Here is a 10,680-nt window from a genome sequence, read left to right as displayed (position 1 = left end):
ATCCAGCTGGAATCTCTGAAATAATGTGATCTTTCCAGAGGAGACCACTGTGATCCACTGCAGACAGGTTTCATGTTGTTTATTCAACACAAAAAAACTTGTGCTTTTTTCCACAAATAATTGATTGTTATTTTCTCCACCTCTGGAGAATTACCCACTGTTCTTATTTGCCTCCTTCTAAACAAAAGCTGCAGATATACTGTAGGTTTTGATGGACTGGAACCTGTGATCAGTGGATACAGAACCATGCTAAGGTGCTAAGTGCTTTTGCTGGTCAATATTACATTATTTAAGTAATAAGTGCTGTCCAGCGTGCAAAAGTGTACAGCAAACCTGTGGTGGGTGCATTGTAATACAATACAGGTTCAATAGGTAAAAGGTTTGGATTGAATCAGGATTACTGTTTATTGAACTCAAATAATATTTTTATTTGAATTATTTGCAAACAGAGAAGCATGTTTCTAGCTATGTTATATTGTACTAGGAGCTATAACTTATAAGGCAAGTGCTCCCCCTAGTGGACAAAACATGAATGATCTTCAATCACAAATAATAAAGAGTATGTACTGTAACTTCTAATGTCATTTCAGTAGCTTTTTACAGTTATCTTGCACTTCTGTGGTGTCATTTTGAGAGGTTCTGGGTTCCATTGCTCCAATAATAAGTTTTAGCATTGTTCTCTAAATCTGTCTTTACTTTACCAGCAGCTTGACTGGAGAATCCTAAACGCTGGGACTGGGAATCGTTTCCTCATCCCAACACTTAGAGTACTCCAGACCAACTCAAAGCAAGCCCAAAGCCAGGTAATACAGGTGATATTGATATGGAACAACAGAGCCCAGAATGACTGAAAACATCAAATAATACATCATTATAATGTAGAGATTAAGCGTTTGGCTTTGATGGACTTATTAAGCGTGAGTATTGAAGTAAACCAACATGATGTATAGATCATTCTAGTTTCTGAACTATATATCAGAAGGTTAGTGAGGATGGATAGCTGTCAGTACAGAAGCAGACCACAGCAATCAGGGAAGCCATCGCTAGACTTACAGCTATTCCCAGCCACAGTCTCTATTCCTCCAATCACCTAACGGTATAGGAAATTAAAAACAACCCAGCTGGGTACTGTTAGGAAGGCAGGGGTGTATGCCTGCAGCATCGGAATCATTGGGGCTTCCTGTCCCGTTACATTGTGCATCATCATCACTGTTCATTCCTTTAGGTTATTAGAGGAAAAGGGAAAAAAATCAATTAACTGTACCATAGGGTGTGTTTTACAGAATGTACTTTTACTAAAACTGCACACATCCTTCAAATAAACATGGAGTTAATAAAAAACAGCACAATGTCAGTATTCATTGGAGATTGTTTTTATCTCAATGTGGGATCTGAACTGGGGGGGGGGGGGGGGCTAAGGCCCCCTTGGCGCCGGCCATGATTTTTCTGTTGTTTATTGTCATTTATTGAAGATTGACTCCCTTTGCTGTTCCTTTTTTTAATTATCTGCAGCACAAAACAGTACAATTTACATTTACAATCGATTTTAATCTGTTTGATGTACTGCAGGGTTTGGTAAAGAAAATTTCAGGTATGTCTCTTATCTTTGTTGTGCCTGAATGCAAGTGACTGGATACAATGCATTCCTCATTATTCTTTACATACAGTGCTTTGGTATTTATTTTGCATCACGGAACAGGCTAGTGTAAATTCAGCAATGAAGAACAATGGATTTATTTTTTAAATTCTTCTTTTCAACAGTCTCTCTGGGTTCAAACTAATGGATTGTGTATCTAAGTGATTCTATACCATCTGTTTTTCTTAACCCTCTATTATCCTATTGTGTGATTTCTATTATATTCCATATTGAGTTTTTTTTTTTTTTTTTATTCTTTAGGTTGTTACTAATCTCAATATTTCCTTTTTTCTATAATGAGTCATATTTGAAGAAAGGATTCCTAAAAGATACCTTTTCTGAAATTGGGTGGTTTTATAAATGGGCACTGGGGGCGTGCAGCTGTAACATCTGTCTCATCTCTATTTGTGATTTTATAAATATATTTTCCATTTACCGACTAGTTGCAAAGGGTGCAGAAATCTAAATAAAACAGTCAGCAATAATGCAACCACACCATCATCCTCAGGGAACCAGCCTGTAAATTCCAGCAGGGGCCTTTAGAAGTGAATTAAACCTTGTAATGCCGGCACAGAGCCTGCTTTCTGTGACTAGGCCTCACCTTGTTCCTCTTACAACTTGACCTACAGAAGAAATCATTCACAGCAAAGGCCAGTTTCATGATTACTCCGAGTGCCTTGCTTACATGCATCCCCAATGGCTTCTTTGTGTGGCTGGGAGGTTATAAACAGTAGCAGCAGTCATTCCACACAACCTCTAAGCATCGAGGTTCAGTCCAAAAGAGAGGATTTATATATATATATATATATATATATATATATATATATATATATATATATATAAAACGTTCCTCTCAAAGCACATTCTCAGAAGTGTAAGTGAGAAATGTGCTAAAATTTTAAATTTAATCCACTCTAGGAAATGGACCAAAAATTTTTGGTGTCTGCCCAGAACATTGCACTGCTTTCAACTTACCGGCTAATGATTTTGAACCAAAATATTATCGGCTTGCAAAACTGAACACGTTCCTGGTTTATGGTGTTCATACTGAGCATACCAACCTGAATATCTGATTTAAGATAACGATAACGAGGTGGACTACACCTACTGTATTGGTCTATATGGAATATACTGATTACAAAACAAATTAAACTCTTCTTAAGTGCTTTATTCATGGGAGATAGAGGAAAGTTATATTTCAGTAATGAAATCATTCTGTTCTGGGAACAAGAGGGTTTTTTTTTTTTTTGGTTTCTTCCCAGTGATCAAGATACATTGTGTTTTGAGTTGTCTGAGGTATGCTACAGTGTAATTGCACTGTTTACCAATCAATATTCAAGCAGATTAAGAGATTCATTTTAAAAAATGAGCTGAAAGCACAATGCCATGGGTTGGGATTACCATACAGAACCCTGAAATGTGTTTAGGCGGCTGCAGTAGGCCTGTTCTTATTTATAGAAAATATAAACATTCAGAATTAAGACAGGTCATGGAAATTAATGACATGGGGCATTAAAATACAATCGGATAAATAACTAGATAAAGTAGCCAATGGATTAGTTTTAAATGTATTTATTAATAATGAGTGTGCGTATGAATCACTAGTAATTGAAAGCATCAGTACCAGTAGCTGTAAATTTCCATCATGTTCTGTTGCTCTGTACTGATATAACAACCATCTGCATAAGCAATATATTAAAAAAAAACAACCTTGCTTTTAATATAGTCCTTCACAAACTAACTAGTGCAACGGCTTGTATTCAAAACAACATTGCTGTCAGTTATCAAACTGGTAATGACTGCTGCATTGGACTTTAATGCTTTAATCCAAGACTGTCACAGATAATAGAGGAAGCGGATTCTTCATATAATGACTGCGGAAACCTCTTGATACATTTATTACAGATGAGAGTGATACCTGGAGAAACAAACTATGTCAGGTTAACAATTTAAGTTGAATATGTAATACATATTTTATAATATACTGGCAGAAACCTAAGGCCCATGAAACACAAGTCAATGTTTTATGGCACCAATTTAATAATCCCCCCTGCAATTTTTTTGTGTTGTAATTTGCTTGAAAATGTCACATTCAACTAGTTCCTTCAACAGGTGCCATTAAAATATCTGTCGTCTACATTTTTGTTTAATTAATTTTGATTTTCAATTATAAAAACAATATTTTATTGGCGAATAAAAACAGTTCACATCAGAGTGTATTACAGTGTTTTTGACTTACTTGATTTTACACTTAGTGCTGCCTCAGAGCTTTGATTGACATCTCTCAGCTGGCACTGAGCATTAGACAGGGAGGCAATCTGACTGCCAACGAAAATGAGGCTGGGGAAGAGACCAAACCCATAGCACGGCACAGACTGTGAAGAGAAGCAGGTTTAAATGTACCTGGGTTGAGTACTATTTATAACTGCCGCAGAATAAAGCTTCACATGAATGTGGTGTTGCAGGACCTCCATGGTCCAATGTCTGCTCGACCTTTGGTGGTAGTTGCAATGATTTTTCTTTCAATCAAAGGATCATTTTCTTAGCTGCATGTACAGTTTGCATAGCTTTACATTCTGACTAGGAAATCAAACCCTGAATTAGCTATAGCACCCGGAGTGTACCAACGTGAAAATGCCTCTAATTTCCCTTCCCAGTCACAGATCACAGCCCCTCCATATGTGAAAGATGGACAGGTCTTGCACCTGAATCACTGGCACACACTACAGGTAGAACAATGTACTCCACTAGGAACATCCCAAGAGCCAAGTGTAATAGAGTAATAATGCATCCAAAATAATTTGGCACCAGCATCTAATAATTTACTTCTCTTTTTTAATGTCCCCAGTGTTAAAATGCACTCATGCAAACCAATTAAAGCATGGCTTGTGAATAATAATCAAATGGTTTTGTGTTTTGTACCTTGGCTGCTAAGGCTGCCAGATTTGAGCAGCATACTTGCGATTGCCAGCAATGGAAATTGTTGAAGCCTGAGATTGCTGGAATAATATGAAATGTCACAGAATAAGGTTAAAAGCTCTAGATTTGAATGGGAATGGGAAATACAGATGTGTTATTACATGCTTGCCTATGATGTAAACTATTATGCTTTTTTTAAAAATGTAAATACACAGTAAAGTATGAAAACTGTACTTTAGTAATGGGTAAGAATTGTATTGCTGGATCTATTCACAGCAAAAACACATTAAAGACATATGTGGTAGTCCTCTACCCTTCTGCTCAGTAAGATTTGTTATGCCGTTATCCAAGAATTCATATAGTAAGATTCATGACCTGGCTGTGCAAAGTTGCTGGTGAGCTCTGGTGATTCCACAGGGAGCCTTGCATTGGTTCTGGGTTAGGGTGCCTAAATCGTCAGGGACTGTCACCTAGTCGTGCTACAGCGGCCCCCGATGGCATGGGCCTTTGTCATCCAGGGACTGTTAGAGGACCGGTATCAGCTGTGAGCTCCTAGATATAAAAAGGTGAGTAGCTTGACAGTGGGATTGGACGGAATCCACTTACATTTAGTTCTCCAGGTAAAGGCAGATTCATGAGAAAATTGTAATGACTCAGTATTAGAGCAACTAAGGACCACTCAGAATGGTTGCATGAAATAACAAGGGAAATATATTTTTAGAAAGCAATTCAAATGGCACCTGAAGTTATTTATTCTTTAATATTTTGTAGTTTTATTAATTGAATAAATACTGCTAAAGTTCTCTTTTCACTGGTGAGGTGGTAGAGACTATGTCGATAAGTGTGAGGCATTAGAAAAAGTTGTTTTCAGAGCTTTTCGTGCTTGTTTTTGCTGTCAATCAAGTCAAAAGGGAGATGTCTGAAAACAAACTTTAATCATTTTCAGAAGAGTAATGTGATATTGCAATTGTGATATTGCACAGATAGGAATAGGTTTAGAAAATACCCAGGCACCCAAGCAAACATAAAAGCTGTGATTGTTCAAGAGACCATTACAATTGAGTCAGTCTGCCTAACTCTAATGGGCAGGCTTTGCTGGCTCCCCTATGATCTTTGTTTGCCAGTGCTCACTGTATTGATCCACAGTTGGCAGCAGAGAATTTTGCAACCCCCTTCTACAGTATTCATGATTGACATCTGCAAGCTGTCCTTATCTTTCAATCCAATGACCTTCCCTTCTACAGTATTCATGACTGTGATCTGCAAGCTTTCCTTATCTTTCAATTCAGTGACTTTCTGATGCAGGCAATAAACCCTCCAGCACTATAATCTGATAAGCCACTGTCTTACTTTAAAAGTAATAATCACGTAATTAACTCTGAGCACCTGGCACCACAGCAGCCTGCCACTAATAGCATTATTACAGCTGAATTAGGTAATGTCCTCTTGTGATCCAAAAACCAGCAATATGAAATAGTAAACATATTCTGTTTATTACATTTTACATTACATAGACCTGACTAAAAGCAAGTAATTAAAAAGTTGCTTTGGTGTCTGCCAAATAAACTAATAATAAGTATTAGAGCACAGCAGGACTGCATTTGCAAAGTAAATTTATATACCTAATAGGTTGATGGGAACTTGCCAGTAATTGGCTTGCAAATTGACCAAAGAATAAATGTAATGTAATAGGAACTGTATTAATGGTACTACAGATTTCCTGCCTGAAAACCTTGCAAGCTTTTTATTCATGTGACACTTTTTATTTTATTTTGTTCTGTTCATTTTAACCAGTTAAACAGGGCATGACCACAGACTTACAGTTTCACCATGAGTATTATATGTTAGTTTCCTGATCCACCTAGGCACTATGACTTGCCTAGTCTTTGCTAGCTAAGCTGATACAACACTAACAGTCAACAGCAGTTCACTCTATTTTCTTTAGGGAAAGACTTGTGTAAATGCTATACAGTGAACGTACCTGTTTGTCATGTTTTGAAATTGAGCCATACTCTTCGAACAAAAAGGGTACTGTATTACATTAGCCAAGCTTCCACTTTTAGAAGAAAAAAGATTTGATCAGGAGTGTGACTTGCTATTCAACCAACACCAGTTTAAAAAATGTGCTGAATAGGCTGTCTCTATGTTTTCAGCTTCGTATGTAATAAGCAAATGCCTTCATACAGAAGTTGTCCTATAAAATTATTATACCCTGCTATAGGAAACTTAAGATTTGAAAACTTTTCTCAAACTGTTTTCGTTTAGTAATTTAAAGGTGTTATAGGTAACATAGTGCCATTATACACTCCCAAGCACTCATCATATAATACTAGACGTCTATTTAATACCATGGATGTGTGGTATCCTACTGTGGTAACCTCTTTAGATGCACGAAGGTTTTCCATAGGGTTAATTGGTCTTTTATTTGGATTTAGGAAATATATTCTCAATTGGATTAAGATGTTACATTGTGTGACCCTGAGCAAGTCACTTAATCTTCTTGTGCTCTGTCTTTCGGGTGAGACGTTGTTGTAAGTGACTCTGTAAGTCGCCTTGGATAAAGCAAATAATAATAATAGTTCCACCCTATGTCTCGCTTATTATAAATGGGATTATTTCCCAGTCCTTTAAACTCTTCAGAGGTACCAGACAGGGCTACCCACTCTCTCCTCTGTTATTGTCTCTTTTTATTGAACCCCCTCCCATTGCCATACATCAGGATACCCTCATCTCAGGAGTTGTATCTAGAAATATACATCGTAAAATACATGTGTATGCTGATGATATGTCACTATTCATACAGCACCCTCATAACACATTGTCACCTGTTCTTGAGCTCTTTAATGACTGTGGATCGATTTCAGGTTATATGATGAATTGGACTAAATCTGTATTGCCTCTAAATCAGTTTAGATGGGATGCTTTAGCCTCAACTCTCTCATTCAGATGGTCTCCTAATAGTATTAAATATCTTGGAATCAACATATCCCCTCAATTTGATGAACTGTTTAATTGTAATCATGTTCCCCTTCTAAAATCCATCACTGAAGATCTTGAAACATGGAATTCCCATCCTCTTACACTGCTGGGATAGGTGGTGGCCGTGCAGAAGAATATATTCCCAAACTTAACTATTTATTTACAATGGTTCCAGTTTACCCCAAAACCCAGTGGAGTAATACCCTTAATCAGGCCATTAATAGCATTTATTGGAAACATAAAAAAGCAGGACTAAATGATCTACACTTCAAGTCCAACGTCCAAGGTGAGTTAAGAGACCCTGATTTTTTTTTTAAATACTTAATTGCTTTCAAACTTACAAAATTAGCAAAATGGCTGGATCCTCAAAATGGCTGGATCCTCAAAATGGCTGGATCCTCAAAATGGCTGGATCATCACGATGATGCTTCCCCAGCTTGGGTAGATTTGGAAGATTTAGACTGTGGATCTACATGTGAGGGTCTTGCCCTGTGTTCCTGTTTCAGTGACCCATGTGTCTCTGCTAGAACTAAAGCATGGTTAAGAGCCCATACAATTACTAAATAGCCTGCACCCATCTCAATGCTCTAACCTTCGGCACAATCCTGATCGCAGGTAAACCGTTTGAGTTTATTTCCTGGAGGAAAAACAGTATTTCCCACCTAAACCACCTTTTCATAGAAACTCCTACTTTCAATATCTTCAAATGAGGCAGCCTTTAAAAACTAAACTATCCACCGCACTGAGCCCCCCCTCTGTTCTGGCTCGGAGTGTTTTAAAATACAGAGGGATGAATCAATGTGTTTCTAATATATACTCTGTCTTGACATACAATCAAGGGGAGATTGTTGCCCTCATTAATAAGTGGGTGAGGGAGCTTAAATTGTCATACGATTCTGCTTTCTGTGGTAAAATATGCAGCAGTTCTCCTCCAGTTTCTAGGAATGCTAAAGTGAACCTTATCCAATTTAAGGCTCTGCACAGAGCACACCCTTCCAGCAGAACATTGTTTCTGCTGGGTCTTTCTGACACCCAAACATGCCAGTACTGTTCAGGAGATGAGATAGACAGCTATTTCCATGCACTATGGCACTGTCCAATAATAGAAACATTTTGGAAGAAGGCACTAAACACTCTATCTTCTATCTTTGGCAGTGACATCCCTGCTTCACCTGTGTTATGTTTACTAGGTGACCTTTCATGCTTTGACTTTCATTAAAAATTCATTAATATGCCTTACAGTTGCTAAAAAAGCTAATTTTGCTGAACAGGAAAAGCAGAACTAACATATCAATCCCCAAATGGCTAAATACAATGTTTAGTCATGCATCTATGAAGAGACTCACAGCAAGGTTACAGGGTAAATACAATTAAATATGGGACCCCTTTTTTCATTTATCGCTCAGGAGTTATAATGCTTTTTATGTATTTATTTCTACACTTATTTTTACTTTTATTTTTATCATTATTTTTTTTTCTACACCAGGCCTGCATTTGCTACTACATTTCTACATGCATATGTTTGTGCTTATGTACACATGCGTATGTGTATGTAGCTATCTATATATGTACTGTATATGTGTGTGTGTGTGTGTGTGTGTATATATATATATATATATATATATATATATATATATATATATATATATATATATATATATATATATATGTGTGTGTGTGTGTGTGTGTGTGTGTGTGTGTGTGTGTGTGTGTGTATTTGTTTATATGTATTGTTTCAAGCATATCCGCTAATTAGACCCCCAGGGAGAATGAACGTTTCAAAACAGCGTCGATGTTTGATAGGTCTGGTGATAAGATAGGGCCACGAAAGGGTCACCCCTGGGTTTAAGAGGTAAAAAAAAAACAAGACCCTCCTTCCTATGCATATCCCCAATAGCTCATTTGAGAATCAGGTAGTGAATCAGTGCAACAAAACATTGTGTGAAACAGGACACCATAAAGCCTTTATTCCTAAACTGCTCCTCTGTACAAATGGACAAATTTGTACAAACTCATTACAAATATACCGCCTTATGAGAAAGAAAGAAAGAAAACATAAACCTATAAATGTTTACCAATGGACAAAATGAATCTTTGAAAATAGTAGCATTGGAGGCATGCCCTGAACGTGAACCTAAATGCTCGAGGCATCATTGAGCACAGTCCCAGATAGGGTCAGCTAGGACTGGTCTTCTGTAGGTGGTAGAGTTGGTGCCCGCTGGCTTTGTAATCCCAACACCCTCAGTAGATCAGACCCTTTCCAACATTCTGATATATGCACCATATACTGTCAATTGTGCTGTACCCTCAGTGAAACGCCCCTGTTGTGCAAAGACATGCTTATTCATGTTTGCTTGACCTGCAGTTAAAGTAAATGTGTGTGTTCAAGTTTTGTAAGGCTATTAAACATGTCACTTCAGTAGTTTTCCTTTTAATAAAAATCCCTTTTTTCTCGGGAGACTATTTTTGTCTACTCTCTACTGTACATACATAGAACTGCTTTCCTCTGGTCTCAGCTGATTTGTCACATACGCGCCCCCTTCTGGTACATCAGATTTCATACGAACACTAGTTAAATGATCTGTAACTAAATTCTACAATGAATTAAACTACAAATATGACGTATTTATATAGCTGTATAGTTGATATTACCAGTATAACAAACACCCACTTAGAAAGATGATTAATAGCGGCTCGCTTCAAAGGGGTTTTCAGACTTTTTGAAGTTTTGAAGATTTTTTTTTTTTTTCTATTTAGAAAATCCACCCTTCACTTATTATTGCTTTATTTATTTATTTATTTATTTATTTATTTATTTATTTATTTATTTGTTTGTTTGTTTGTTTATCTTTGCACTGCACTGAAATTAAAGGGAATTCAACACTTTGTGGTCATTTGATGGAAGGAATCCACAAATACAACAAACCCCATTCATAGTCATAGCGTACACGCTTACCCAGCAAAACAGTGACTTTTAAATCTCCTACTAAGAGTTACTATGATATAGAGAAACTGTTACAGATTAATTTTAAAATGCATCAAACACATAATTACACATACCTTAAATATATTCTTATCTAGTTCAGTGGTGTTTTTTTCAGCAAATAGTCACTCTTCTCCTTAACATGCTAATTTACCCTTGGACT

Source organism: Polyodon spathula, chromosome 1, assembly GCF_017654505.1.
Source record: "Polyodon spathula isolate WHYD16114869_AA chromosome 1, ASM1765450v1, whole genome shotgun sequence".
Taxonomy (NCBI): Eukaryota; Metazoa; Chordata; class Actinopteri; order Acipenseriformes; family Polyodontidae; genus Polyodon; species Polyodon spathula.
Note: the sequence above shows the minus strand (reverse complement) of the source record.